Source organism: Microtus pennsylvanicus, chromosome 7, assembly GCF_037038515.1.
Source record: "Microtus pennsylvanicus isolate mMicPen1 chromosome 7, mMicPen1.hap1, whole genome shotgun sequence".
Taxonomy (NCBI): Eukaryota; Metazoa; Chordata; class Mammalia; order Rodentia; family Cricetidae; genus Microtus; species Microtus pennsylvanicus.
This window is the reverse complement of record NC_134585.1, coordinates 57,323,557-57,351,077: the sequence shown is the minus strand read 5'-3', so window position 1 is coordinate 57,351,077 and position 27,521 is coordinate 57,323,557. Positions and strand designations below refer to the sequence as shown.

General features: G+C 48.9%; 1 protein-coding gene across 3 annotated transcripts in view; it reads left to right on the top strand.

Annotated features, from left to right (window-relative positions):
- Positions 1 to 649: 649 nt before the first annotated feature.
- The window catches only part of Daam2 (dishevelled associated activator of morphogenesis 2), a 113,294-nt gene continuing 86,422 nt past the window's right edge, over positions 650 to 27,521 (top strand). For 2 of the 3 annotated variants that reach the window (XM_075980955.1, XM_075980953.1), the window contains exon 1: positions 691 to 808. The gene's annotated coding sequence lies outside the window, so the exon portion shown is untranslated. Of the gene's footprint in view, positions 809 to 27,521 lie in introns of all 3 variants that reach the window. The other variant, XM_075980954.1, reaches the window with a different exon arrangement.

Below are 27,521 nucleotides of genomic sequence, written 5' to 3'. Positions count from 1 at the left end.
CCCAGAATCCTACTTTTTAAAACACTAAATAAATACAAGTTTAAAAAGTGTGGAAAACCTGCTTGAACGAGTTGAAGGCTACATACGAGCAATGGGGGTGAACTGGTCGGCTCTGAGTTGGAAAAGGCATTCAAAGAGGCAAGGAGTGCGGAGCATAATTTAATACAAATAATTTTTTTTAAATGCACTCCCAAAGAAGAAATGGGAAAGTTGTCAGGCTGTGCAGCAGTGGGCTAATCAATGTTTACTCCTTGTGCCTCGCTAGTCTCTCGCCAGCATGCCAGCACCTTCCAGGCACACACTGCCCAGGGAAGGGGCCGCAGCATCCCAACCTGCCAGGTGGCTCCCCACAAGGTCCTTTGCAGGTTGGCTGGAGAAGTGGGGGAGCACCCTGGTCAGATGACCACTTTTGCCTCTTTGACTCTGACATGCTTCCAAAACAGAGGGAGTCCCCAAGAAGGGTTGGATGACAAAGTGCGGAACAGGACCCTCATTGTGCCTTGCTCCAGTTGCTGTCTCCCTTCGGCACCTCAGTTCCCAGTGTGAAAACTGCAAATCAAATCCCAAGTTGCTGCCTTCAGATCAGCACCTAGGGGAAAAGCCAGAGTCTCTCCTCGCCATAAATATCCCTCTCTCCAAGACGCCTGACGTCACAGCGGGGCGGGCGGCTGCGCGAGGCCGGCCTAGAGGGAGCAGCCTGCTTTCTCCGGGAGTCCGGAGCAGCCAAGGACCGAGCTGAGCTAGGGAAGCGCGGCGCCTGCGGGAAGCCAGGACAGCAGCAACCTCGCCGCGACACGCGGGCCTCAGGGTAGGTGCAGCGCTGTGCAGCGCTGGGGCACCTAGGCGCGGGACCACATCACCATACTTTCTTGTTGCTTCACTTTTGGCTATTGCGTCGGCGTCGGAAAGGCAACTCCTCCGCCAGTTGCCTGTTTTGTTCTGGAACGTGTTTGCAGAGACTCCGAACCCCTTAGAGGGCTGCCGGTGGCTGTGTGAGCGCGCAGGGGGAGGAGAGGGGAGTGTGTGCATCAGGGCATTCATGGTACATTGCTTTGTGAAACTTTGGAAAACTTTTTAGCCGCTTTGGAAACAGACTTCTGTTGACTTGAGTGAACAGACATAGACAGCACCTCCTCTCTCAAAGCTGACAACTTCTTTGGAGCCTCCTTTGCCCATTTCGGTGTGTGCGTTCTCTTAGGTTTACTGAAGTCTTTCTAAGCCCCGGAGCTCCCACTTGCAGGCAGGGCCTGGGCAAGCAAGATGGGCAGCCCAGTGGAGTGGCTCTTGTTCTCCAGATAACGGGACCTTGGGCAGCCCAGAAGCTTCTGGGAGAGGAGTTCTCCAGGCTGGGGCCCTTGGCACCTGTGGGACAGCCCAAACTCTATCTAAGCATGGTCGAAACTTGGCAGCAGTGGAATTCTGACTTAACCCATGAAGGGAATAGTGTGACCACAGGTAATAGGGTGGGGGAGAAGGAGAGAGAGGAGGAGGAACAAGGAGAGGAGGAGATGACAATGATGGTGGTGCTATCGTCCTGTGTCTAGCCCTGCCTCAGGGGCTGGGTGGATGTTTCTGCCCCACGTGCCAATGGTGGGTTAGCTCCAGGTTCTCTGGAAGGGACACGGGCTGCAGTGCCCCAAACAAAATGTATACTGGTAACATAAAGAGACTTGTCTGCGCTGTGGGCAGGGGGGTGGTGGTGGGGGGGGAGAGCAAGAGAGATTTTTATCAAAATTGAACACAGATTGCTGAAGTCTGGGCTTGGCTTAACTCTTCTCTCTCTGCCTTGCTGCTTCTCTGTAGTCCTGGGGAGTATGTGGTCAGTTCCTGGGAGGCTGGGGGTGGGGGGTGGGACTCATACCGCCACAGGGCAGCGTCCCTGGACATTTATCTGAAAGTCTACGGGGAACAAAAGTCACTTTCTGACTTTAGAGAGGTTTTCCAGTTTTGTGTTGTCCTTCTGAGTGTGGCCTCTGTTTCTCAGGTTCCAGGTTTTCTGGAAGAGGACAGGACAGTGCTGTGTTTTGGGTGGCCACTGGGGCCTATCAGCCAATGATTGCACGGCACACAGTCCTGTGTGTGTGCCCATAGCTGGGATCACACAAGCGGCGAGAGCGCCTGTATTGGCAGCCATGTCTCTCCACGGCCTCTGGTTTTACACTTTGCAGGAGAGGCAACCAACAATATTTGGGTGGGTGGGTGGGTGGGTGGGACGGAGCCTGGACTCACCCTGGGGGGGGTGAGGAGAGAGAGAGAGAGAGAACCAGGGGAAGGAAATCTGGAAATAAAAACAGATCCACAGGAAGTTGAGATTTGGGGAGGATTTTAAAAATTATACAAATTGACCCCCTGGGAAGTGCCGGAAAAGGCTGAGCAGGCAGCAGTGTCATGGAGAAAGGGTCATGCGAGCACAGGGACAGGCTGTGTGTAGAGGGGTAGTTGGGTCCCTGGGAAGGCACATGGGGACTCCTGTTTACGCAGACATGACTGTGGTGTCAGTTCTTGCCTTGGGCATGGAAGTATTTCTCCTGTTTCTTCATTGACACTGTGAACTTCATCCCACCCCCATTTTTTCTTTTAAAACAACAACACAAAAAGCTACACAACGGTGCTATTATTGTCCTGTTCCCGAGGAGCTGTGCACACTCTAGCGTGCGACTCTTTGCCGCGGTTTCAGACCTTCTCCAGATCCTGGAAGACTCAGGGAATACTTGTGCCCCCATCAGGACAAAAAGAGGAGAGACAAACTTCTGACTCTGAACTGGGGAAGGAGGAGGCTGGGCAGGCAGGACTCAGAGTACAGTCAGCCAGAGTGGAGGTGCCTTTGTGTCTGAAGAGCATGTGGGAGGCTGGGGTCTTCTCTGAGAACTTCCTTTTGCTCCCTGGTCTGGTTTCCCATATCCTGGCCTCCATGTTCTTTGACTTAGTATAGGAATGGTCCCCATCACTGGGCAGTCTTGGATTCAGAGTCAAGAATGAAAAGAAAAGTGTGTGTTAAATAGAAGGGAATAGATAGAAACAGGGCTTGGGGCTCCCTCCTCTAATTTTCCCGAGGCCAGAAGAAGTATTGCCTTCCCTCGCTCCAGTAACTTAAAGTAAAAGATAATATTAAATCCTGTTAGTAGTGAAGAGGATGGGGACCCACAGAACTCCCACCCACGTGTTTTTGCCCCGTGCAGGACTCCTCAGAGAGCTCACAGGAAGAGGAAGGCTGCAGCCTTTTCAATGTGTTGGTTTTTTCTTTCTATGCATATCTGTGGAGCTTCCCTCTGGTCTTCTGCCATTAAGGGACCCTACCCCAAGCTCAGACCAGAGATGAATTTCCACGCATCCCATACTGGCTAGTTTTTGTCTTCTCTGCAGTCCCGTTGGGTGATTGGTTAGCAAGGCTCCTGAGCCATTCCTCCAGGGCAAACAGACATGGAGCAGGAACAACACAGGTGTCATTGGTTTGGTAACCAATGACTCTCTAGATTTAGACTGTGGGAGACTGTATTGAGGGTCCTGTCACTCAACCGTGAAGTAGAGAGGCAGCCTGCACAGTGAAGAGTATGGGACTGCCATGCAGCCTGCTGTCGGGCGGACAGAGACTTCTGGGAGAATGATTATCCTGGGACCACTGGCCTTCTGGACTTCTGCTTCCTCATCTAGAGAGTGGATATGCCAGAACTGACATTGATGATAAAAGACTAAGAACAGAACCAGGAATAATTCACTCCCAATAAAGGGAATATTATATTTTTCAATATTTAGTTTTTCAGTCTTCAGGAGTTTGAATGATTTGGGAAGAAACATCCCACCCCATGTGGTCTTATATTTTCCATGATGTCAGACCAATGGCTAAAGTGCCTCAGGTTATCCCTGCTTCCTGAAGAAAACTGACTAGTGGGAATTGCCCATGAATGTGCCCAAGGCTGTTATTCTGACAACTGAAGCATGATGGGAATCTCTCTGTGAGTGAGCTGTTTGGAGAAGAAGAAGTCAACTCTGTGTGTGTGTGTGCCTATGTGCACCTGTGTTTGTGTGTGGTATGTGTGCCTGTGGTGTGTCTGTGTATGTGTGGTATACTGTATGTTGTGTTCTCTGTGTGTGTGCCTGTGTGTGTTTGTGGTACGTGAGCCTGTGGTGTGTGTGTGTTACAGTATAGTGTATGTTGTATTCTGCATGTGTGTGCCTGTGTGTGTTTGTGTGTATAGTATGTGTGTGTGTGGTATAGTGTTGTGTTCTGTGTGTGTGTGCCTGTGTGAGCCTGTGTTTGTGTGTGTGGTATGTGTCCCTGTGTGGTATATGTGTGTATATGTGTGTGTGTGTGGTATAGTGTATGTTGTGTTCTATGTGTGTGTGTGTGTGTGTGGTATAATGTTGTGTTCTGTGTGTGTGTGGTGTAGTGTGGTATATGTTGTGTTCTGGGTGGGGGAAGGGGAGGATTACAAGGTGGAGGTGTGTGGGCAGTCAGGAGCTGATGGAAATTTGTATGGCCAGCCTTGGGCAAAGCTTAAACAGCCCTTCCTCGTGTAGAGCTGTAAAGAGTGGAAGCTTGAGTTTCAGTGTGTGTGTGTGTGTGTGTGTGTGTGTGTGTGTGTGTGTGAGTGTGTGTGAGTGTGTGTGAGTGTGTGTGTGTGTGTGAGTGTGTGTGAGTGTGTGTGACTGTGTGTGTGTGAGTGTGTGTGAGTGTGTGTGAGTGTGTGTGTGTGTGAGTGTGTGTGAGTGTGTGTGTGAGTGTGTGTGTGTGAGTGTGTGTGAGTGTGTGTGTGAGTGTGTGTGTGTGTGAGTGTGTGTGTGTGTGAGTGTGTGTGAGTGTGTGTGAGTGTGTGTGTGAGTGTGTGTGAGTGTGTGTGTGTGTGTGTGACTGTGTGTGTGTGTGACTGTGTGTGACTGTGTGTGTGACTGTGTGTGACTGTGTGTGTGTGAGTGTGTGTGACTGTGTGTGTGTGTGACTGTGTGTGACTGTGTGTGTGTGACTGTGTGTGAGTGTGTGTGACTGTGTGTGTGTGTGAGTGTGTGTGACTGTGTGTGTGTGTGATATTATCCAGGGGGGTGACAACTCCGAAGACTGAAGGGGCGTCTATGCTGGAGGGAGCAGCTGCAGGGCCTCTTGGCCCATCGCAGAGCTTCTAAGTCATCTTCAAGTTGACATTTAAGACTTTGAAGATCACGTTTGTTTTTATTTTGTTCGAGCTTTCTCTTTAACCATGGCCTGGGATGACTCTTAAGCTTTTTAAGAGGCTCAGTCAGTGGCCAGCTTCTCTTGAGATGGCCCAGATTGGGGGTCAGTGGATTCCTTCTTCCTGGCCGCATTGGCTGCTTCCAACTCTCTCCTCACATTTTTTTGGTTTGTTTATTTTTCGTCAGATGCTGCAGAGGGAGGAGGTGTCTGGCTTTGAACCCCTGTATTTTGCTAGCGCTTCCCCAGGCTCATCAGATGATGGTCACTCATAGGAACTGTGAGTTTCTTCCTAGGTTCTCTGTAAAGAAAGACAATCCAGAAACATTGGTTAAATCAATGAACAAAATGACATAGACAAGGAGCAGGCGGCAACAGCCAGATGCAGCCTTCGCACACTATCGTATAAGCAACGTTGTATCAGAACACCAGCATGCCCATCTGTTTATGGTTTTTTCCCATCATGTCTCCCATGTCTCCTGTTCTGTCTTACGATACCAGGTCGACATTTTGACTTTAATCATCTTAGCAGTCTCTCTGGCCAATTACCAGCAATTAGGGGAGCCACCATAGTCATAGCTTTCCATGGGGGTGGGGGGTGGGTTTGGGAAGTGGTGGGGTGAGGGGGTTGGGGTTGGGGAGGTGAGGGATGGGGGATGTCACCCATTGGGGGCAGTGCAGTTTTTACTATCATTTCCATTTTTGAGACAGGAAAACTGAGTGGAAAGGGGAAAGTGATTTGCGGCATCTTGGCGCAAATGAGGGGTGAAATCAACAATGGTGTTTTTGTTCTTTTCTAATCCTAGAATCCTCCCTCTTGATGGCAGCTATCTTTCCTGTACTATTTACTCGTATCTTGTTCATGTCTGGAGCTAGGTAAGGCTAGGATAGTGTGTCTCAGTTGGTAAAATGCCCACCTTGCAAGCATGATAACATAAGTTCAAGTCCCCAGAACCCACATTAAAAACAACAACAACAAACAAACAAAAACATGAGGCACGGAGCCCTGTGTTTGTCGTAGTCCCGGCACTGGGGTGGTGGAGACAGGAGGATTCCTGAGGTTCTCTGGCCAGCAGGCAAGCCCTACAGAGCCAGTGATCTCCAGGTTAGTAAGAGCTCTGTCTCAAAGAAATAAGCAAACAAACAAATAAACAACAACAACAAAGTAGGCAAGCATCTAAGGAATGATGCAGGAGGTAGACCTCTGGCATCCACATATACACATAAGCACATAAAATCACATGTGCATGCACACACGCACACACACACACGTGCGCGCGCACACACATACACACACACGTACTCACATGGAAGTCAGGTGGTAGTAAATGTTTCTAGCCTCATACAGCATGAAGATACCTCTAGGTGATAGGAAGGGAGGGAGGGAGCGAAGGGAAGGGAAGATGAGTCTGGGGGAGTGTGGTCATCCATGCTGTCTGACATAATCAATAAGCAGCAAGAGGTAGAAGGCAAGTGCCTCTCAGAGTGGGCTGTGGCTACACACAGGGGACTTGTAAAAGCATCCGTACCTGGATCCACTCTGACAACCCCTGCCTCCTGTCTCTGTCTCGTGTGTGTGCGTGTGTGTGTGTTCATGTGTGTATTCAAGTGTTTGCATATATTTGGAGGTCAGGGTAGATGTTGAATGTGTTCCTCAGAAACCTCCATCTTGATTTTTTTGAGACAGGGTCTCTTCCTGAACCTGAAACTCAGCAGTTTGGCTAGGCTGGCTGGTCAGTGGATCACAGTGGGTCATAGTGGATCACAGTGGGTCACGGGATCTCTGTCTCTACTTCCCAGGCTCATCTGGATTTTTTTTAATTTGGATTCTTGGGGATCTAACTCGGGTCCTCATGTGTGTATGACGAAAACTCTAATGACTGACCATAATCTTTATAAGCTCTCCTGGTGATCTGAGGTCTACGCTGAGAGGCACCCATCTAAGAGAAAAGGGTAAAGCACCTGTAAGACTCAGGTCACCGGTGAAGCATACAGGCTCCAGCTGCATGATGGTGGTCAGCACGCTGTGGGCTCCACCTGCTTCCCCAGAACCTAGACGAAGGCATGGCACGGAGCAAGGAAGACAATCAATAAGCTTGTCTACATAAACAAATGAACAAACAAAGCACCATAGATGGGCACTGGCAACTGCAGCACCCAATCCAGCCTGTCACCCATTTTATAAATAAAGTTTTATCAGAAAATTATTACTGTTAGCTTTGAATGCCATATAGTTAGTTGTTCTGCCATCATTTATGTCTGCTTCTTCTTTACTGTTTATGGCTGTTTTCATGCCACAGAGGCGTGGGTGACAGGGACTTTATGACCTTCAAAACAAGCTTAGTAGCATAGGGAAGATCATTACAGTGTGACCTCAAGAATCAGCCTTCTAGAATAGGACTCAAGAGCAGGGTGGGGAAATGGTACAGTTGGGAAGTGTTTACTCAGAAGAACAGGAAGCTGGGTGGGAGCCCCCACAACCCACGTTTACAAACCACTAGGTGTGGTAGCACCCACTTGTAGTCCCATTGCATGAGAGACGAGACAGAGACAGGTGGATGGATCTGTGGGGCTTGTTGAGCAGTAGCCTACCATGTGTTCAAGGCCAGAGAGAGACCCTGTCTCAAAAACAAGGTTGACAGTGCCTGAGGAATGACACCCAAGTTCATGTCTAGCCTCCACTGCCCACATACACACACACATGCATAGTTCCACACACATGCACATGTACACACACACAAACATGCATGAAGACGCACACAAAGACACAAGTATAACACTCCAAACAGAAGAGAGAAAAAGAGGGGTTTTGGAGTCAGTAAATTCAGGTTTAATTTCTGACTCCCAGTTACATAAGGTAAGATTATCTTGCCTATGTGATTCTTATTTCCCATCTGAGAAATGGGTATTTGAGCAAGTCAGTACCTTCCTCAAAGGTTAATGAGAGTTGCCAGCACGTCATGGGGAGCTTTACTGTAGTCACTAGCGACCAGCCGGACGGTTGGAGTCCAAGTGCGAACCCGTCTTCACCGGGAGATGCTGGGAAAATGTACAGGGAGCTATGTGGCATGGTGGAGGACAATGTGAGGTTTCTGAGATCTGGGTGGCCTTGAGATCTTCAGGTGAAGGTTAGGCCAGGATGGGTGACTGAGGCCTGCCCACAGGCCAGTAGGAGTGTCTCTGGAAAAGTCTGTCAGCTTGTTAATGTGGGTTTTATGGTGCTAAGTGTAGTCGGAGGAATTCCCTGCCTCTAGTCCCTTGTTTGTAGTTCCACCTACCTTGGAGATGTTTCCTGCGTCTGTCTTCCTGACCTGCTCATCCGACATCGTGTTGTCTCTATGTTCTTCCCTTCATCTCACTACGCTGCTCAGTAACACCTCTGAACATGTCTCTGCAATCACCTTCAGGCCCTCTGTAAATATAGGACTCTTAAGAGCCAAGATGCATTGCAGAATTTGCCCCTTCTAATCCAATAGTGCAGTCATGGCTAAGCTTACCCTTGGTCGGTGGCTGAGCCTCATCCATGGGCTAATGGAAATGTCAGAATAAACATCCTCCACTCCATGGACAACGACCACCCAGGGCCTTGTCCCTCCACCCCTTCGGGGGCCTACTACTGGAGTGCTTCTCTTAGCAGGTAGCCAGGGAGACAAAATGATGGAATGAATAGAAAAACAGCTGTTGGGGTTCTTGTCAGCAGATGTGAAAAGTAGGATTTTGGCTTGTCTGGCTTTTCATATCTGTGTATCAAGAACATTGGGCATTAGCTTGGCACAGTCAGCTTTCTATAATGTTCACTGATAGCATCAGAGAGGAGCATGGTCGCAGAAACACCAAATAATAGAGGAGCCCCTGAGGACACTGCTTTATAGATTTTTTTTTAAAAGTTGAAGTTCCTACAAAATGTTAGTGTTAGTTTGTTTTATGCATATGGTGTTTTGTCTGCATGTATGCCTGTGCACCATGTACATTTCTGTGTTCCATGTATATGTCTGTGCACCATGTATATGTCTGTGCACCATGTACATGTGTGTGTGCCATGTACATGTCTGTTCACCATGTATATGTCTGTTCACCATGTACATGTCTGTTCTCTGTGCACCATGTACATGTCTGTTCTCTGTGCACCATGTATATGTCTGTGCACCATGTACATGTCTGTGTACCATGTACATGTCTGTTCACCATGTATATGTCTGTTCACCATGTACATGTCTGTTCTCTGTGCACCATGTACATTTCTGTGTTCCATGTATATGTCTGTGCACCATGTACATGTCTGTGTACCATGTACATGTCTGGTACCATGAAGGCCAGGAGAACATGCTGGATCTTCTGGATCTGGAGTCACAGACATTGTGAGCTCTCATGTTGGTGCTGGGAATCAAACTGTGGTCCTCTGCAAGAGCAGCCAGTGCTGTAAAAATGCTGAGTGGTCTCTCCAGTCTCTGCTTTAAAGATCTCAGCAGCAGATTAGTGGTGGATATAGGCTGCATGTATGCTAATGTTCAAATAAAGATCTTTTGGAATGCCTGTAAGAAGATCATGTAAAATTCTTCCCCTTGAAATGATTTCTTTTAGTAATCCCCAAGTGGATTGCGGTTGTGTTCTCCAGGCCCCCGCCACACACATGCTGCTATGCAGGTAGCTCTGGAAAATCAGCAGCGAAGGGCAGATGCAGATGGATCGGTCCATAAAATGCTGCTGACGGTGCAAGCATGAGAACCCATGTTCATGTAGCTCCCATGTAATAATCTCGGTACAGAGGCTTGAAGCAGTAAGCACAATGTTGGGGGCATGTGTTTGTGTGTCTGTGTGTGCGTGTGTATCTCTGTGTGTGTAAGTCTGTGTGTGTCTGTGTGCATGTTTGTGTGTGTGTGTGTCTGTGTGTGTCTGTGTCTGTGTGTCTGTGTGTGTCTGTGTGTCTGTGTGTATCTGTGTGTCTGTGTGTCTGTGTATGTCTGTGTGTCTGTGTGTGTCTGTGTGTCTATGTGTGTCTGTGTGTCTTGTGTGTATGTCTGTGTGTGTGTGGAGAGTGATAGAGGGGGACACTCAGCATCAATCTGTGGCCTCAAGGTATCACATATGAGAGAGCAGACTCACTCACCCCCCAGCCCGGCCCATCATATACACACACGTCATCACCACCACCACCAAATAATAATAATTCTCACCTGGTGGTGTCTGTGGTCCAACACTGTCACCTGGGAGCTGGCATCCCTTTCTCACAGAGTTACCAGGAGAGCTGATGCTAGGTGGTGTGTGACGTGACACCGAGCCTATACAACTCCACATGCTATAACAGCAGATAGGAACTCGTTCCAGAGGAACCGTGTTGCCCTCAACCTCTGTGGGAAACTAGACGCTATGAAAAAGAGTATTTTCTCCACAGGGAGCTGTCCTGAGCCCCTTCCAGGAGACAGCCAGCTGATGTTTCTCTGATGGGTTGTATCATAAAAAGGCAGGATAAGCTAGGGCTTTGACAGGTAATGCCAAGTTCCCCTTGGCCTCTTACACCAATGGGAATGGGTCTGTATAGGGGAAAGCAGGACCGGGCAGATAGCTATGACACTGTCCTGCCTGCACACAGGAGGGGCTGGGTCATTGGCCTTTGGGGACCCCCTCCACCTTTCTAGGGCTTCCTCGAGATGAAGAACGGTCTCGGTAAGGGCAAGACTGTGTAAGTTTTCATGTCACATGTGTGTGGATCTCTCTGCCAGACCCGACTCCTTGCGGAGGTTTATTTCTTCCTCTTCTGTCCCCAGCATCCAGGCTGCTGGTCTGGCACGGTACTTGAAGCATTCCACCCCTCGGGTTATGTACAGTCATCACCCAGCCTGCGTGCCAAAGCAAAGCCTACTTGGACGAAACAAGCTTGATATGCCAAGCTTGAGGACACAGACTCAGAGCCCCCTTCAGGCTGCCTGCCCCAGAGACTCTCCCTGGTTCCTCCTGAAGCACCACAACCTCCAACTTAATATCCCATTGACCAGGGTAGGGTGGCAAGAGAATGCCACCAGGTAAGAGAGGAGGTCTGGGGGAGCTATGTAAACACTCCCCCAGCCAGAAATAGCTTCAAAGTTAGTTGGAAATCAATTCAGTTTCTGTGGACTTTGGCAGTAGAAGAACTAACCTTTTTAACTCTCATTTTTTGTTATATTATTTTTTAAGGCAGGGTCTCATGTATCTCAGGCTGGCCTTGAATTTTTGATTCTCTTGCCTGGGATTACAGGTGTGCACTGCTATACTGACTTTAACCAGTGCTGGGGTCAAACCTGGGGGCTTCAGGCATGCTAGCTAGGCAAGTGCTCTAGCTGAGCCACGTCCCTTAGGGTTTTTTGCTCTCTGTTTCCAGTCTTCATGTGAGATGAGTATATTCTAGCTTTTTTGCGGATGTAGAGGCTGAAGCTTAGATTAGTAAACACAAGTATTCCCCCTCGCCTCTTCCTTCTGTGTATGTGTGTAGTGTGTGGTGTGTGCGTGTGTGGTGTTGTGTGTTTGTGTATATATATATATATATATAGTGTGTGTGTGTGTGTGGTATGTGCATGGTGTATGTGTGCATGCATGTGCATGTGTGTGGTATATGTATGGTCTTTGTGCGTGCATGTGTGCGTGTGTGGTGTGTGTGTGGTGTGGTGTGTTTGTATATATATAGTGTGTGTGGTATGTGCATGGCGTATGTGTGCATGCATGTGCATGTGTATGGTCTTTGTGCTTGCATGTGTGTGGTGTGCATGGGTGTGCATATGTGGGTGTGTGATTTGTGTGCTTGGCGTCTTGTGTACACTATGTGTGTGTTTGTGTATATGTGTAGTGTGTGTATGTGGTGTGTGCTTGTGTGTAGGGTGTATGAGAGAGTGCATGTGTGCATGCATGTGTGTGTGTGCACCATGATGCAATGCAGGGGTCAGAGAACAACCTTTATAAGTCAGTTGTCTCCTCCCACTGTGTGTGTCAGGGATCAGCTATCAGGCTTATGTGGCAAGCACTTTGGCCTACTGAACCATCCTGCCAGGCCCTTCAGTGGCTTTGCCTAAATCATATAGGAAGAGACCTGTCAGAGCCAGGGTAGGAATCTGAAATGTCTGAGTTGAAAGCTACACACTTTAGGATCCCTGGAAGAGGGCTGGTCTTTTAGCTTAGGAGCTCCTTGGGGGCTGTCTCCTTAGGACCTGTGCAGACTTGTGAAAGGAGATACTGTGGAAAGAGGAGCCAAAAGAAGGCAACTCAGTGGCCTTGGGAAACTAAATTGCTTTTCTACCCAGGGACTGTTGGAGAAAGCCATGTATTTCCTGGAAGGCAAGGGCAAGCATATAATTTGCTGTCTATACCAGGACTCTCTTGAGAACAAAGGGGTGCTTACTAAATGGGACGGTGGGGAGACGAGCACAAGATGAGACTGTCCCCAGTGCACTGGGGTGTGTGTTCATGCCTTGGTAGTATCAAGGGCGTCACTATGGCTACATAGTGACTTTGAACTCCTTATCCTGCTACCTCCATCTCCCAGGTGTTGGGATTACAGATGTATGCCCCATCATGCCAATTTCTGCAGTGCTGGGAATTGAACCCAGGGCTTAATGCATGCTAGGCAAGCACTTGAACATCTAAGCCACACCCCCAGCCCTCTATGGTTTATGTTTATTCTGTACTATTTGTCTGGAGTCATGGGCAATGTTTTCTGTTCATATTAAGTAAGACTGGTTCTGGTTTTTGTCCCCCTTTCATACCTTTTCCTGTTAGATGAAACTTTGGCAAGCTGTTTCCAGGGTCAGAGGTCACTGTGCTGGTACATATTCCCATGAAGCTTCTAGAAGGCTAGGATTCCCTTTAGCCACCGCGGCACTGACGATTGCTCTCATGGGCACTTTCTACATACAACTTTTTGAATGCATGACCCTTGTTTCACACTCTCTGCCCTCTTGTCTGTCTATGTGCAGAGAATGAGGATTAGCCATGAGTCATTCCTTTTCCTGAGCTGACTAGTATTCTATTGGTTTGGGAAAATCAACAAGTCTGTCTATGTGTGTTTGTGGGTACATGTGTAGAAAGGACAGAGAACAACAGGGGGTTAAGTCTGCAGTGGAGCATGCGTGTTAGCATTCAGGCCAGGAGGTGGGTGAACTCTGCCTTCCCCTGAGAACGGACCCATCTTCTACACAGCACTGAGCATTCCTCGGTCTCAGTCTTAACCATGTGTGGAATGGAAATGGTGGCCATCCTAGGGGACAGGACTAAAACATGTCAGGCTAGGGAGCAGTGTGTGGTACATTCCAAAGCTTGGTTAATTCTTATCTGTTCAGGATTGTGGTCGGGCACTGTGAGGGAGCTGGGTGCCAGGCGGTATGTGCTGGGCTGAGGGGACGATGTCTGTGGTAATCCTGAGGACTGGAAGCCGTTCCTAATAAATAAAGGAGGAATCAGCAAATTCTTCAGGACCTGGGGGATTTGATGTGTCAAAGATGAGATGAAAAGGGTAGTTAATTCCGTAAGAAGTCCACAGCTGCCTTCCACTAGATTCTGGAGTAACAGCGAGCGGCATAGACGAGCTCGGCTGTGTTTAGCAGAAACTTCCTTATAGGCAAGGCCTGTGCTGAGCCTGAAAAATGGAATGCAATGCCACTCACAAGGAGGGCAGCCTTGGAGCCAGAGTCCCCATTTCCTCACCCGTGAAACGGTGGGAGTCATGATATGTACCTTCAAGGGAAGATTAAATAAGTATGTTCAAAGTATTCAGGATGGCTGAAGAAACAGCTCAGCAAACACTGGCTATGCTGGGGTGAGGACTGAGTTCAGATTCCCAGAACCCAGGTGAGAAACTAAGTGCTGCAGGGCACATCTGTAATCCCAGTTCTCCTCCTGTAGTTTAGGAAGTGGAGACAGGAGTGTCCCGGAAGCTCATAGACCAGCTGTCCTGGCACACAGGACTGTGAACAGCAAAGACACACGGGTAGATGAGGACTAACCCGAGGTTATCGTTTGACCTCCACATGTGTGCTGTGACGTGAGCATGCTGGCATCTACAGGTATGTTAGTACCCACACATACCATCCAAACAAACACAAGCGAAAGGATGAAAAGTTTTTTAAATAAAATGCATTTATTTAATTGTGTATTGTGAAGGGGTGGACATGTGTGGAGCTCAGAGAACAACCTGTCGGGGTTGGATCTCTCCTTTCACTGTGTGGGACACAGGGATAAAGCTCAGCTCACCAGGCGAGGCAGTAAGTTCTTCTACCAACTGAGCCATCTTGCTAGCTGCATAAGATTTTTTTAAAAAATATTCAGAATGGTTCCCAGGGTGAAGGGTGTACCTCCTACATTACTGTTACTCTTCAGGGTGTTTTCTTATACCCCAGATTCTAGGCTCTAGAACAAGCCAGCAGGACTTGATGGGAAAGAAGCACCCAAGGTAGATGTTTTAGATGTCATCTACATCCTGAGCAAGTGAGGCTTTTTATTTCTTTAAGTTCTTTACCACTGACCCTAGAGAGTGGGAAGCAGGACCGACTTCCAGGGAGCATAGATGGAGTGCCTCCTGGATCTGTGGGGCTGAGTGACAGGAGGCCCTGCTTCTGTGCACTTCCAGACTAGGTCAGATACTCACTACCATCCCTGGACCAGGGGCTCTCAGATAGATGAGATAGATTAAGTTTTCAAGTGTTCCAGAGTCTTCCAGAAGGATCCAGGAGTGGAGGAGAGACACACCTCAAGGTGAAGGCATTTTGAATCTCTTCCTGAGCATTTGTAACCAAAAAGACATCATCTCCAGGTAGCCACTGTGGGAGGAGCAACATCACCCCCTGCCGTGTTTGACAGAGTCGCTTCCTACAGCAGGAGGATGGACAGGCAGCTCCTGCGGCTCCATCATTTCTGATTCTACAGGCATGCGTCTCACTCCATGAGAGCATCCTGATCCCCTTGTAAACAAGGCCAATGAGGTCTACAAAAGAGACGTTCCTCACATTGTCTAGGGACTGCTGGGACTTCTGCTCCCAGGCCTTCATGGCTGGTGTGAAGCTCTCTGACAAACTCCATCTTGCAGCAAGGAAAGGCAGTGCTTGCTCTGCTTCTAGCATCTCTCTCTAGATTTTCCAATGAAGAAATGAGTTCAAAGTTTTTTGAATAGAGAAAACATTCTTTGGTTTCCTAAATCATGGCAGCATAGCATAGCTGTAACATTACCATGGTGCTGTGCACTGATAATTGCGTGAGAGGATGCCGAAGCTTGTTGAATTCAGGGAAGAACATGGATTAGAATCATGCAGCATGGGATTGGAGAGATGGCTCAGCGGGGTTAAGACTTCACTTGCAAATAACCGCAGTTCAGCTCCCAGCACCCATGTGGTGGCTCCTAACCATCTGCACCTCCAGTTCCAGGAGATCTGCTGCCCTCCTTCCAGCTTAGCAGGCACCAGGCCCACAGATGGTACACTTACACACATGCAAAGAAAACACTCATAAAATAAAACAAATACTGTTAAAAAATTAAAAATCACAAGACAGAGGAGGCCCATTCCATATACAGACTTTCTCAAAACTTTGCACCATGTGTATGTTGTAGAGAGAGCCAAAGAGAACTTCTTCCCACGGAGAATGCTAGTAAATGGGTATGAACATTTTATTTTGAAAGGTAATTTGATTTTATCTATAAAACTGAGGAGATGCTTAGACTCTAACCCAGCAAGTTCACGTCCCTTTACGTTTAGAGAGATTTTAATGTATGTGAAAAAGAAGGCGTATTCGGGTGTTTTCTCTACAGCATGATTTAAAAGCACAAAAGTAGTCCAAGTGTCTATCATCCACCTGAAGACTGGCTAAGTAATTTGATGGTAATAGATAAGAGAATATGATAGGGTGCAACTTTTTCAGATGAGGACCTCTGCAAAACATGCTACTGAGCTCTAATCAATGCAATATTCAGTGCAAAAAAACAAAAAACAAGTTGCAGAAGCGTGCCGCCGGCAGTACCTTTAACATTAGGCAAAGCCATATTCTCTCATTGTGAGCTGCCTGTGGGGGTAACTGAGGGTGAAGTCATGTTGGAGAATGTCTTATTTGCTTTCATGGTACTGTGACCAAATAGATGTCAGAAGTGACGCAGGCAGGGAGAGAAGGTTCCCAGCTTCAGGCGACAGTGTGTGGCTCCACTCAGAGTGGTAGGGGAAGGAGGCAGTGGCTTTCCATATCCTAGCAGGTCAAGAAGAAGAGAGCTTGGGCTCACAGCAGAAATAGACACAGCTCATAGAACCCTCCCACAACCTCACTGACCCATTTCTGCCATGTTGACCACCTCCGCAAACAGTGCAGCTAGCTTGGGACCAAGCGTTCAAACACATGAGCCTGGAGGAGGGGCTCATTCAAGCAATCAGGTGAATAACCACAGATATCAGAGAAGGGGCTGGGGCCCTTTCCAGAGGGGGTGAGGAACACCAGGCAAAGGTGGCTTACACCAGTAACACTTTATTTCCTATACTGAATGGTAGGCCAGAAATGTTTATTCTATGTGTTTGTAGGTTTGTGCTATAAGTTTGTATTTGTAGCAGTATGTGCAAGTATGTGTATGTGTGTATGTATGCATGTGTATGTGTACGCACATATGGGCAGATGTGTGCATGTGTTTGTGCATGTGTATGTGTGTATGTATATGTGCATATGTATGTGCACATATATGTGTGTATATGTATGTGTGCATGTGTGTTTGTGTGTAGGTCCTTGGCCAACTTCAAATGTCTTCCTCGATCCATCACCCTCCACCTTATTTTTTGAGACAGGCTTTCTCACTGAACCCAGCACTCATGAGCTTGGCTTGGAAGACAACAATTCACTCTATGGATCCTCCTGTCTCTGCTCTACTCCATCCCCAGCTCTGGGGTGATAGAGACACACAGCTGCACCCCACTTTTACAAGAGTATTGGGAATTCCAACTCAGATCTTCATACCTGTATGGAAGGCTCTTCCAGACTGAGCTCAACGTGAGACTTCAACAGACAGCTGTTCATTGCTCCAGAGTGCGGAAGTCTCCTCCGTCTTTCTTGCCTGGTCTCCAGGGGGCTCTCTCCCTACTTTGGGACTTTTCTTTGTGTACAGCCAGCGCCCTGTGCCTGAAGTGGCAAAGCACCCTCCCTTGGAAACTGTTTACTTTCTTTTCCTTGGCCATGGAGCCAGGCTGGCTTCTTCTCTGGCAGAAACACAGCACAGCCGGTTCAAACTCCTGTGTGTACCCAACTCCTGCTGACATTGCTTCTTCCCCGGGATATAGACTGAGCCCAATCCAAGTTCTACACCCTGTGTTAGCCTAAGATGCTCCCAGCCTCTACTATACAGCCTCTGCCTTGGCCCACCTATGATCCTCAGCTCTCAGTTCCACAGCACTGAGCTCCTGCTGGTGCCTGCTCTGTGGACTAGAGATGTGGGTGGCTTTCCTGTCTGTATCCTGCTTATTTCTATAACATATAATTCACTTTAATTAAAACGATGAAAAGCACATGAAATTGGATCTTGTTTGAGCAGAACTTGGGAATAAGATTGTCCTAAGAATGGGTATTGTCTCTTGAGACTCTAAACTTGGGATTGTAACAGGCAGAACAGAAAGGACAGTCCCCAAAGGGCGTCACTGATAAGAATATAATGACCAGACTGTCTCAAAGAGATAGGGAGGACAGAGATGTTGAGGTAAGGATGGAGGAGTCCCAGGCAGTTGTTACAATCCAAGCCCTAATCAGGATATGTTGCAAAGAAGCATTTTCAGAGCCCTGGCTGGAGTCATGAGGGATGGTCTTTCAGTGGCTCTAAGGACCAGAGGACATGGGCATTGCCAAACTCACTGACTGGTGGGAAAACAAATGGGGAATGACCTCCCTGGGGTCTTTCTCCCTTGGTCCTACAGTCAGCAGGCATGCTTCCTGTGGGTCAAGGCCCTCTGTGCAGGGACAGGCACCTGGAATGGACATTCCATAGAGATTTGTGCGACTGTCTTAGAGAGGGGTAGGGGTGGATGGAGAGGCACGAGCAAGTGTCTATTTCTAAATACACTGCAGCTCAGAAGACCAGACAATGATATAAAGTCTTGCGATTGTGTGTGTGTGTGTACACATGGGTGTGCATGAATGTGTGCTCATGAGAATGTTTGTATGTGTGAGCACATGGACACTTGTGGGCATGTGCTTTGGAGGCCACAGGACAACCTCAGTGCTGCTCCTCAAGGGCCTTCCATCCTGTTTCAGGAGGCAGGTTCTCTTGCTTGCCTGGAGCTCACTGACTACTAGGCAAGTGATCTGCCAGTCTGCCATCCACAGCACTGGGGTTTCGTGCATGCACCACATCCAGCTTCTTAATGATGGTCGGGGGCCTTGAACTTGGGTATGCCCGGCTGCAAGTGAAACATTTCCCTCGTTAGCCATCATCCTAGCCTGAAGACATCCCTTTTGGTTCACACTGGATGGCTTTGGGCCATTTTGCACTAAGGGATCTGACTGGCTGGTTTCAATAGCCTTAGATAAGTAAGCTGGGCAGCGGGGAGGAGGGAAAGAGCCCACCTTATGGTTAGACCCTTGTGCCTTTTTCTGTGGTTGAGCAGAAGATGTTTTGAAGCCGAGCCTGACGGGTTCCTGGGGCTGTAATGCTCTGAGCCTGCTCTGAGAGACACCTTTTGTATTGACTGTCATCGCTCTGAAGACCGAGTGTGTAGCTTGGAACATGCTTGCGCCTGGGCTCAGTTTCCTGGAGTTTCTTCCTTTCTCCTCACTCTTTGTCCCCCTCTGCCCTCACCTGCTACCCCCTCCCCCCATTTTGCTTGTCTCCTGTGAAGACTATGATGATCCAGGCTTGGTGCCAAATGCATGTAATCACGTAAGTTGGGGTGGGTATAAAAGCAGAGGATCCTGAGTTCAAGGGCAGCCTAGGCTACAAGTGACAGTTGGCGGATAGCCTGGGCTATGTGAGAAGCTTTCTCAAACAAAATGAAACAACATGGCTGAGATAAATTTCGGAAAAGTGGCCTGGACTGAGTGCTCCTGCAGGGTGCAGACAAACTATGGAAGAACTTAGCAAGGGACAGAGAAAGGAGGCAGTGGTTCCTGACACTCTCCAACCCCTTAGGCAAGATTTGGTGTGCAGACCTAAGGGAAGGACACCTGAGAAGCGGTGCAAAAGCAAGGGGAGGTGAGACTGTACAAACAGGATGTGGGCCCTGGCTGCAGGATGCAGCTACCATAGGGAACGTGGCTTTGGAGAAGGAGCCCCTCATCCATCATGTGACCTGCCAGCTGTGCGACCCTGGCCAACTCACTAATCTCTCTTAATAGACCTCATGCTCCTTCCCCGTGCACAGGGCAGATAAGGGTGCCGTCTTCCCTGGGTGGCAGGAGGCTTGCACGGGGCTGCCCCACAAAGCATAGTGTGCAGCACACTGGCACTAACACCGAAGGCACTTTTGGTCCTTGACACTGCTGCATCTGAGATCAGAACAGTCATTTGGTTGGAAGAGGAGCGAGGACTGCGGAACCCCAGGGAGTGCCCCCAATGCCTTTTGCTACACACAAGGACATGCCAAGGGCCGATAGCAAAGCATGCTTGGGAGAGTGCCCCTAGCAGGAGTCTCAGGATCCAAAGAGAAATCTGAGGGAGTATTTACTCTGTTGCTCCTCAATGTGGGTTCTCAGAAGGGCTAATGAGTTTCTAAGCAGGGTCCTCCCATGCATCCTTCTCTTACTGCTATAGAGCCCCAGTGCTCAGAGAAAGCCAGCAGGAGCACTTTGTCAGGGTGTCTGGGCTGTCATCCCTCATGTATTTGCCCAGGGGGACTTTTCCCTGAGATGTACCACTCAGAACTAATCCTTGAGGTTGGTTGGTATCAGAGTTTGTGTTCAGCTGCACGGGGTAGGAAGCTGACCAGTTCCTCTGTCAGGTAGGCTTTAGGTTTCTCTTGCTTATACAGTAATCTGGTGTCATCAGTGGCCTGGGCCCTTCTTTTTAAAAAGATGTTAAGTTTTTACTTAGGTGTATAGATGTGTATGTGTCTGTCGGTCTATGTGTATATGTGTGTCTGTCTGTAGGTATGTTTGTGTGTGTCTGTGTATGTATGTATGTCTATAAGCATCTGTGTGTATCTGTGTGTCTATGTGTATATGTATGTCTATAAACATCGATGTATATCTGTGTATCTGTGTGTATATATGTCTGTGTGTGTCTCTCTGTGTGTCTGTATTTCTGTGTGTATCTGTGTGTCTGTGTCTATGTGTGTCTGTGTGTCTGTGTCTGTGTGTTTCTGTGTGTGTATGTATGTCTACATATGTTTGTGTGTCTGTCTGTGAATGCACGTGTGCATGGTATAATGATATAACGACAGGTATAGGAGGCACCTGGGTGAGTTAGAGCCAAGGGATGCCACAATGTCAAACCATACAACAGAACTCACTTGAGAGGTTTATTGGGGTCAGACGTGGCCTCTGAGCAATAGCAGAAGGAAGAGAGAACAAGGAGAGAAGGGGCTTGCTTTTTATAAGAGGACGTAGCACATGCGTATAGGGAGAGTGGCATTTTGGATGCTGCTTGATCCTGGAGTGCAAGAAGGTGTAAATGCCTGAATGTCGACACACAGGGCATGAAGAACATCAGCTCCCCTGTAGTTGTGAATACAGGTGATAATGAGCCGGTCAGTTTGGGTCCTGGGAACCAGATGCAGGTCCTCTGCAAGAGCAGCAAGTGGTTTTAAAAGGCAGATGGGGTCTCATTGCGTAGCTCTGGCTGCTGAGAACTCTCTGTGGAGACAAGTCTAGCCTCAAACTCCCAGAGATCTGCCTGTGTCTGCCTCCTGAGTACTGGGATCTCTTCCTAGCAAGTGTTTTTATAGGCTGATTTATCTGTCGAGTTTCATCTCTCTCTCCCAGCCACCATTAGAATGGCCCTTGTCTTTGCTTATTGCTTCAGGCTTGCAGAGTAGCTGCATCATCTCCATCTTCACACTCACGTTCCAGAGGAAGAGAGAACAATGAATCAGAAGAGAGTCCCGCCAGCTTCCTCTGCTTTCCTTAGCAAGGTTCTGATGTGAAAGCTGTATCTAGAAGCAGACGGGAAAGGAGAGCAGGGCCCAGATTGGGGTGGATAAACGGTAGGCATGTTCAGAGTGGCGTGCCATGGCCATAGACCAGAGCCTGGCGCCTTCATCAAGAAGGGAAGAGGCATAGATGGCCATTAGCACTCTGTACCCCTTTGATTAGCATGCTGCTTCCTCTCCACAGGTTGAGTCTGGAACATTCCAGGCTAAAGCAAATGTGCTGAGACCCAAAGCTTTCCTGTCCATAGCATACACAAACCCTCACCTAGGAACCGCTTGGACTCTTGGGTCCTATGTACAAAAGTATACTGTAGATGTCGGACCCAGATATTCATGGTTGGGTGATGCCTTGGCTGGTGGCATCCACCTACATGAATCTTTGGCTGACAGAGGATCCCAGGGGATACCATCATTCCCCCATCTGCTTCTGGCTGGCATGCCCGGTCTGCTTACCACTCAGTAAGAATTAGGGAACTAGAGCTCCCACTCTCTCTGGGGACCAATGTTGTGTCCTCCGTGGTCACCCTCATTTACCGCTGAAACGGCCTTCCTGGAAGTCCTTGCTCAACTCCCCTCTGGTATTCCTTCTAGTTTCCATCTCCCATAAATCACTCATGAACGAACCCTTTCCTTGGTCCCTACCTCCAGGATCCACTCGAGGTGTCACCAAGTGATGCATGTCTGCAAGCTTCTCTAGGTCATGATGTCATCTACAAGTTCATGCTGGAAAACCTTGAAATTGACTTTTTAGAATTTCAGTAATATCTTTTACTGTTTTAAGGTGGACGTTTTCTCAGGCCACGTTCATACCTATCCTGAACCACCTGTGGCCTACAGGCTACGGTTGGACATCCTTAAATCCTTTTCCTCTGTCCTGCTCATGGCCACTGGTCCTGGGGAGTGGGGCAGGACCGCCTTTTCCTCCAGTGATCACTGTGGGATTCCCTTTCTCAAACTCTGACTACGTGCACATGTGTGCTGTCACAGTCTGCACGTGGAGGGCAAAGGACACCCTTGGGCAACCCTTGTCTGCTGCTGCATACACTAGGCTTCCCAGGACTCTCTGGTCTCTTCCTCCCATCTGTCCCCTGCAGTCAGGATTGCAGATGTGTCCGACCATGTCTGCCTTTCAGTGGGGTCTAGAATCCGAACTCAAGTTCCTCCTCTTACACAGCTGCATTTTACCCACTGTGCCATCTCTTCAGCTTTGTAGGAGTTTGCACCAGGGCCTCCAAATGAGGCCCTCAACACAGAGCATTCTTTAAAATGTTGCTCTGCATTTCTAGTCCGGGAACTCTAAGAGGAGGCATGCATGCTCATAGTGTGTGTGTGTGTGTGTGTGTGTGTGTGTGTTTCCAGCCTTTGGCAGTGGCAGCTGGGGTATTTATAGCTGGATCCACAGGGCCATTCTCACGTGGCTACAGAAAATGAGAACCTCATGTGGAGTTTGTTTTTCCTCTTGGCCTGCTCCATGCAGCCGTCCATCCCCCTCCAAGCCTCTGCTGTAACCAGAGCCCCCAGCATGGCTACCATGTGGAGGTTATGTAAATTCCCATCTCAGGGAAAAGTGCCTGTTCTCTTCAGTCAGGCCACAGGCAAAGTAGGGAGGACTGCTGGGGAGAACTCGTGGGTGACACCGGAAGGCAGCGTCCCCCCAGCACCGTGCTCTGCTCCCTGCAGGCCCCTGGATGAACTTCATGGAATGTGGGTCCTTGGATCACCTCATGTCCCCCAGCATGTGTGAGCCCCTCAGAAAGGAAATGGCTTGCTTTGTCCTCAAGCTCAAACTCACTCTGTGGCCAAGAATGACCCTGGCTTCTAATCAGTCCACTTACCTCTGCTCCTCAGTGCTAGGGTTACAGACATGTGCTACCAGGCCTGCTCTCTGTGGTTCTGGGCATTGGCCCCAGGGCTCCAGGCATGCCAGGGGAGCACTAAACCACAGCCCCAGTACTATTTGCTTTCGTTTATTGTGCTCTTGTGTATGTCCCGTTCATATTTTGCCTTTCCTGTCAGACTAAAGACACTCCCTAAAGGTTATGTTTGGTTTTCTTGGACCACTAGGCCTTCCGGCGTGGGGGCAGGAGTCGCTTAGGCTCCCCTCTCTCTAGAGCAGCTGCAGAACTCCCAGAGCCTTCAGTTCCTGCTACATGCTCTATCTGCTTACCAGGAAGCCAGATGCTTTAGACTGAGCATCTTTATGCTGAAGACCCCAGGGACCCAGGGCCTCAACAGTTTCATGAATTTACTTCATCCTGCACGTCCACACTATGTATCTGATTAGGGGTGTGAGGTGGCAGGGGGTGGAACATGGGGTAGAGCGGCAGAGCACAGGTCGAGGGACCTGGACAGCTTAAGAAGAAGAAAGCATCAACTTGGCTGTCCTACCCAGAGGCTATATCTCCTTGTTGTGCCGTGCCGGTACACAGCGCACTTAAAGGTCCCTAAAGACTTCTAGTCAGGAATTCCCCCAGCAGCACCCACTGTTCTTCGGGAGCCACTCTGCAGATCCTGAGCTGGGCACTTGCTCGCCCTGGCACATCGGTTGCTGCTCTGTGGTGGCCGGGAGCCCTTCTTACAGCAAAGGAAACAGGCCTGAGAGTGTAAGTGACTTGCCTGGAGCCAAGTGACCTACTGCACAGCAGAGACTGTAGACAAGATGGGCCTGACCCCGAGACCCCCATAGGTCCCAACCTTCTCCATTTGTGATGAACTTGACCTTTAGTCGCCTGGCTTCTGCTGTGACATAGAGCTCGAAGGCTCGAGGCAACCTCTGAGTGTGGGGTCAGGATTGGACCGACTGGTAATTTGAACTGTCTAATCTGTGTCTACCCTGCCACCCTCAGCTCTGCCTCCAACACCCTTTTCCTTTTCCTGCGTTCACCCTCCCCCACTACTGTGAACCCCAAGGGTTTCCAGAACAAGAGCAGAGCCAGTCATTCATTAATCTTTGTCCTGCTTCCAAGAATCTCAACTACACAAGAATTCCTCATTGAACAGCCAGGCATTCTTGGGGAGCGTGTGTGTCACCAAGACAGCGAGAGGCTCAACTCTGGGAAGCAGCCGTGATGAAGGCCAGGAAAATAATGATGACTTCGGAGCCAGAAGGAAGTGGATTGGCTCTCCCTGGAGCCCCCTCTCCAACTGCCCACCCCCTCTCTAACCACAGCTGGGAACTAGCCTTCCCAGGTCATCTCAGGGCGCTACCAACCCAGTGGCATGTTCCTCTGGAATGGAGAAGCCGCTCATAGCAAAACTATTGTGTGAGTGTGTAGATGCTCGCGAGTGTCTGTGTACTGTGTGTATACACAGTTCTGTTTACATCCGAGTCTGGTTCTGTGCCGTTCCTCATGCTATGAGTGATTCACTGCCTGCGGGAGTCCCTGTGAATGACTTGGGGTGGATGTGAATCTCCAAGAGTGAAAGCAGGTAGTGAGCCCAGGCTGACCTTCTGTGTAGAGGAGACACACATCCCTACAGCTTAGCCTGTGATGCTGTGAGGTAAACTGAGACCAAGGCTCCCAGGGGCAGACTCAGAGAAAGAGGATGAGCGCCAAGAGGAAGCAGGCTGGGGACGGAGTGGCGAAAACTTTAGAGGAGTGTGAGCAGTTCATTAAAGGCACCATTCCCTCTCGATTATAAAAACAAAACTCAGGCCTCTGAGCTGGGCCAGTGGGTAAGATGTTTGCTACTAAGTCTGAGGACCTGAGTTCAAGCCCTGGGACCCACATGGGGGAAGGCTAGTGCTGACTCTTGCAATGGTCCTCTCAGCCTGACTCCTGCACTGTTGTGAAAAACACCTAAAAGCTGATGAAAACAAAAATATCCTGTAAGAGCCGGGCGGTGGTGGTGGCGCACGCCTTTAATCCCAGCACTCGGGAGGCAGAGGAAGGAGATCTCTGTGAGTTTGAGGCCAGCCTGGTCTACAAGAGCTTGTTCTGGGACAGGCTCCAAAGCTACAGAGAAACTTTATCTCAAACAAACAAACAAACAAACAACCCATAAACCTATCATCTCGGGACTAAAAGGGGCCTGGATTTTTAGCCCCTATACACGTTTGTTCTTCCTCATTTGGCCATGTGGCCTAGTATGAGGCAAGTGACCCCTGCAGCCTTTGCTCTCTCACACGGATAGGCAACCCAGAAAATGCTCCGCAGACATTCCTCAGGCCCATCTGGTGGAGGCAGTTCCTCAGCTGAGGCTCCCTCTTCCTAGGTGACTCTAGTTTGGGTCAAGTTGACAAAACTAAGCAGCCACACATCCATCTCATTAGTGTGGAAATGTACTTTTGTCTGCGATGAGTGTCGAGATCACAAGCATGTGGAAAGAATTGTTATTATTTATTGTGTTGGTATGTGTGTGTGGGGGGCACATATGTGTAGGTCAGAGGACAACTGTGGGGCCATTCTCTCTTCCTACCTTTGCGTGAGTTCTGAGGATCCAGCTCAGGCTGTCAGTCTTACATCATCACGTGCCTCGAGCCTTTACCCTCCAAGCCATCTCTCAGCAACCTCCCAAGAATTGTTTTAAAGTAAAATTTTCATACCCGGAACATCTCAGGCACTGTGGTACCCAAGCGAGGGAGCTGCAAGCTGAGCCCTGCGACCTGGAGTGTGTATGGGGCACATTGGAGGAGGTAGTCATGCCACTGTCCCCTCTTCCCACATGGCCCTCCTTCCAGGAAGGCCTCGTGCTTGGGTCCTGCGTACTCACCCTCTCTTCCTCCTCTATGCTGTTAGCTGGCGTTAGTCGAAGCCACTCGATGGCTCCCAGAGCGACCTTATGTCACTCAGGAAGACCTGTCTCAGAATTAGCCAGCTGAATCCTGTCTCCCTGACTTCACGCAGAGACAGCAGTTCCCCAGATGTGGATGTTTTAGGGCCAGCATCACTAGAGAACTCAGTAAACTTGCCAGCTCTTGGGCCTGCCCCCAATTCCTGCTTGCAGCTGGAGGAAGCCTAACATCATGAGTACCGACAGGCTCGTGGAGAGTCGGGGTACACGTGAAGTCTGAGAGTCATTGTGCTTGAGATCCCATGGTGGTAGCTGGTACTTTCCTTACTGAGCCAGTCTGAGTTCCCATTTCCGTCATGGTAGGAGGGAAATGGCTCGGAGTCAAACCTCTCGGATTTTAGTTCTGCCTCTATGTGTCTCTCATTGTGCAGGTATCTCTCTTCCAGGCCTCTTGTCCCTAATGCAGGGTGTCCCCTATAGTATAGCTATGAATATGTTCAAGGAGATGTGCCTGCCGATTAGCTTAGTGGTGCCTGACACACGGTCAAAGTAAATGTCATATGCTATTAGCTGTTCCATGCAAAACATCCCTCTCTGCAATATAGTGCAATTTAAGCTCCAGTCCTGACCTATATGTACACACACACACACACACACACAGACACACACACACACACACACACACACACACACACACACACACACAATAAGCCCCAAAGTTTGTGAACATGGCTAACTTTGCAGTGGTTTGGGAGAGAGACTGACAGTGTTTATTTTGTATTAGTGCAAACGATTTGAAAGGGAATGCTAGTCATCTTTATTCTAAAGGAGATGATTTTGGCTAAAAGGCAGTCATTCAGCCCTCTCCCTCTGTCCCTTCAGTGCGTGCCAGCAACTGCACAATCATGTCCCTCTGTTTAGCACACTGAGAGTGAGGGTCTCTGTTCCCCAGCTCAGCTTCTAAACCACGCTTTTCTTCACTTTGCAAACCTAAAGATAATTTCTATGTAATACATCCACAGCTCTGTTCTGGTTGTCCCTAGAGAAAAAGAGCCAGCCACCATGGCATTTAGTTCCAATGGCTACGGACCACACTGTTCGGCATAAAGCTCTCCAGTATGGTCAGAGTTGGTGTGTCTGTGCCTTTACGTGTATATGTGTTTTCCCATGGAAGGATATCATTTCTAAATGTTCTTCTAACCTTCACAGCCTTATAAACAAGGATTTGGGACTGGGGAGATATCTCAGTTGCTGAAGAGCTTGCTATATAAACACGAGGGCCTGAGTTTGATCCTTAGCACTCCACAAACCCCTGAATTTGTGGTGCATGCTTGTGACCTCAGCTCTGGGAAGGCAGAGACAAGCAGACCCTCAGGCTCATGGGCCAGCCAGCCCTGCCTGGTCAGAGGACCCAATCAGAGTCCCAATGAGAGGGCCTGTCTCAAGAACAAAACAAACACCAGAAGATTGATCATTGGCTTCCACACGCATGTGTATGCATGGGCACACACAATGCACACACACACACACACACACACACACACACACAAACATAAACTGGGATT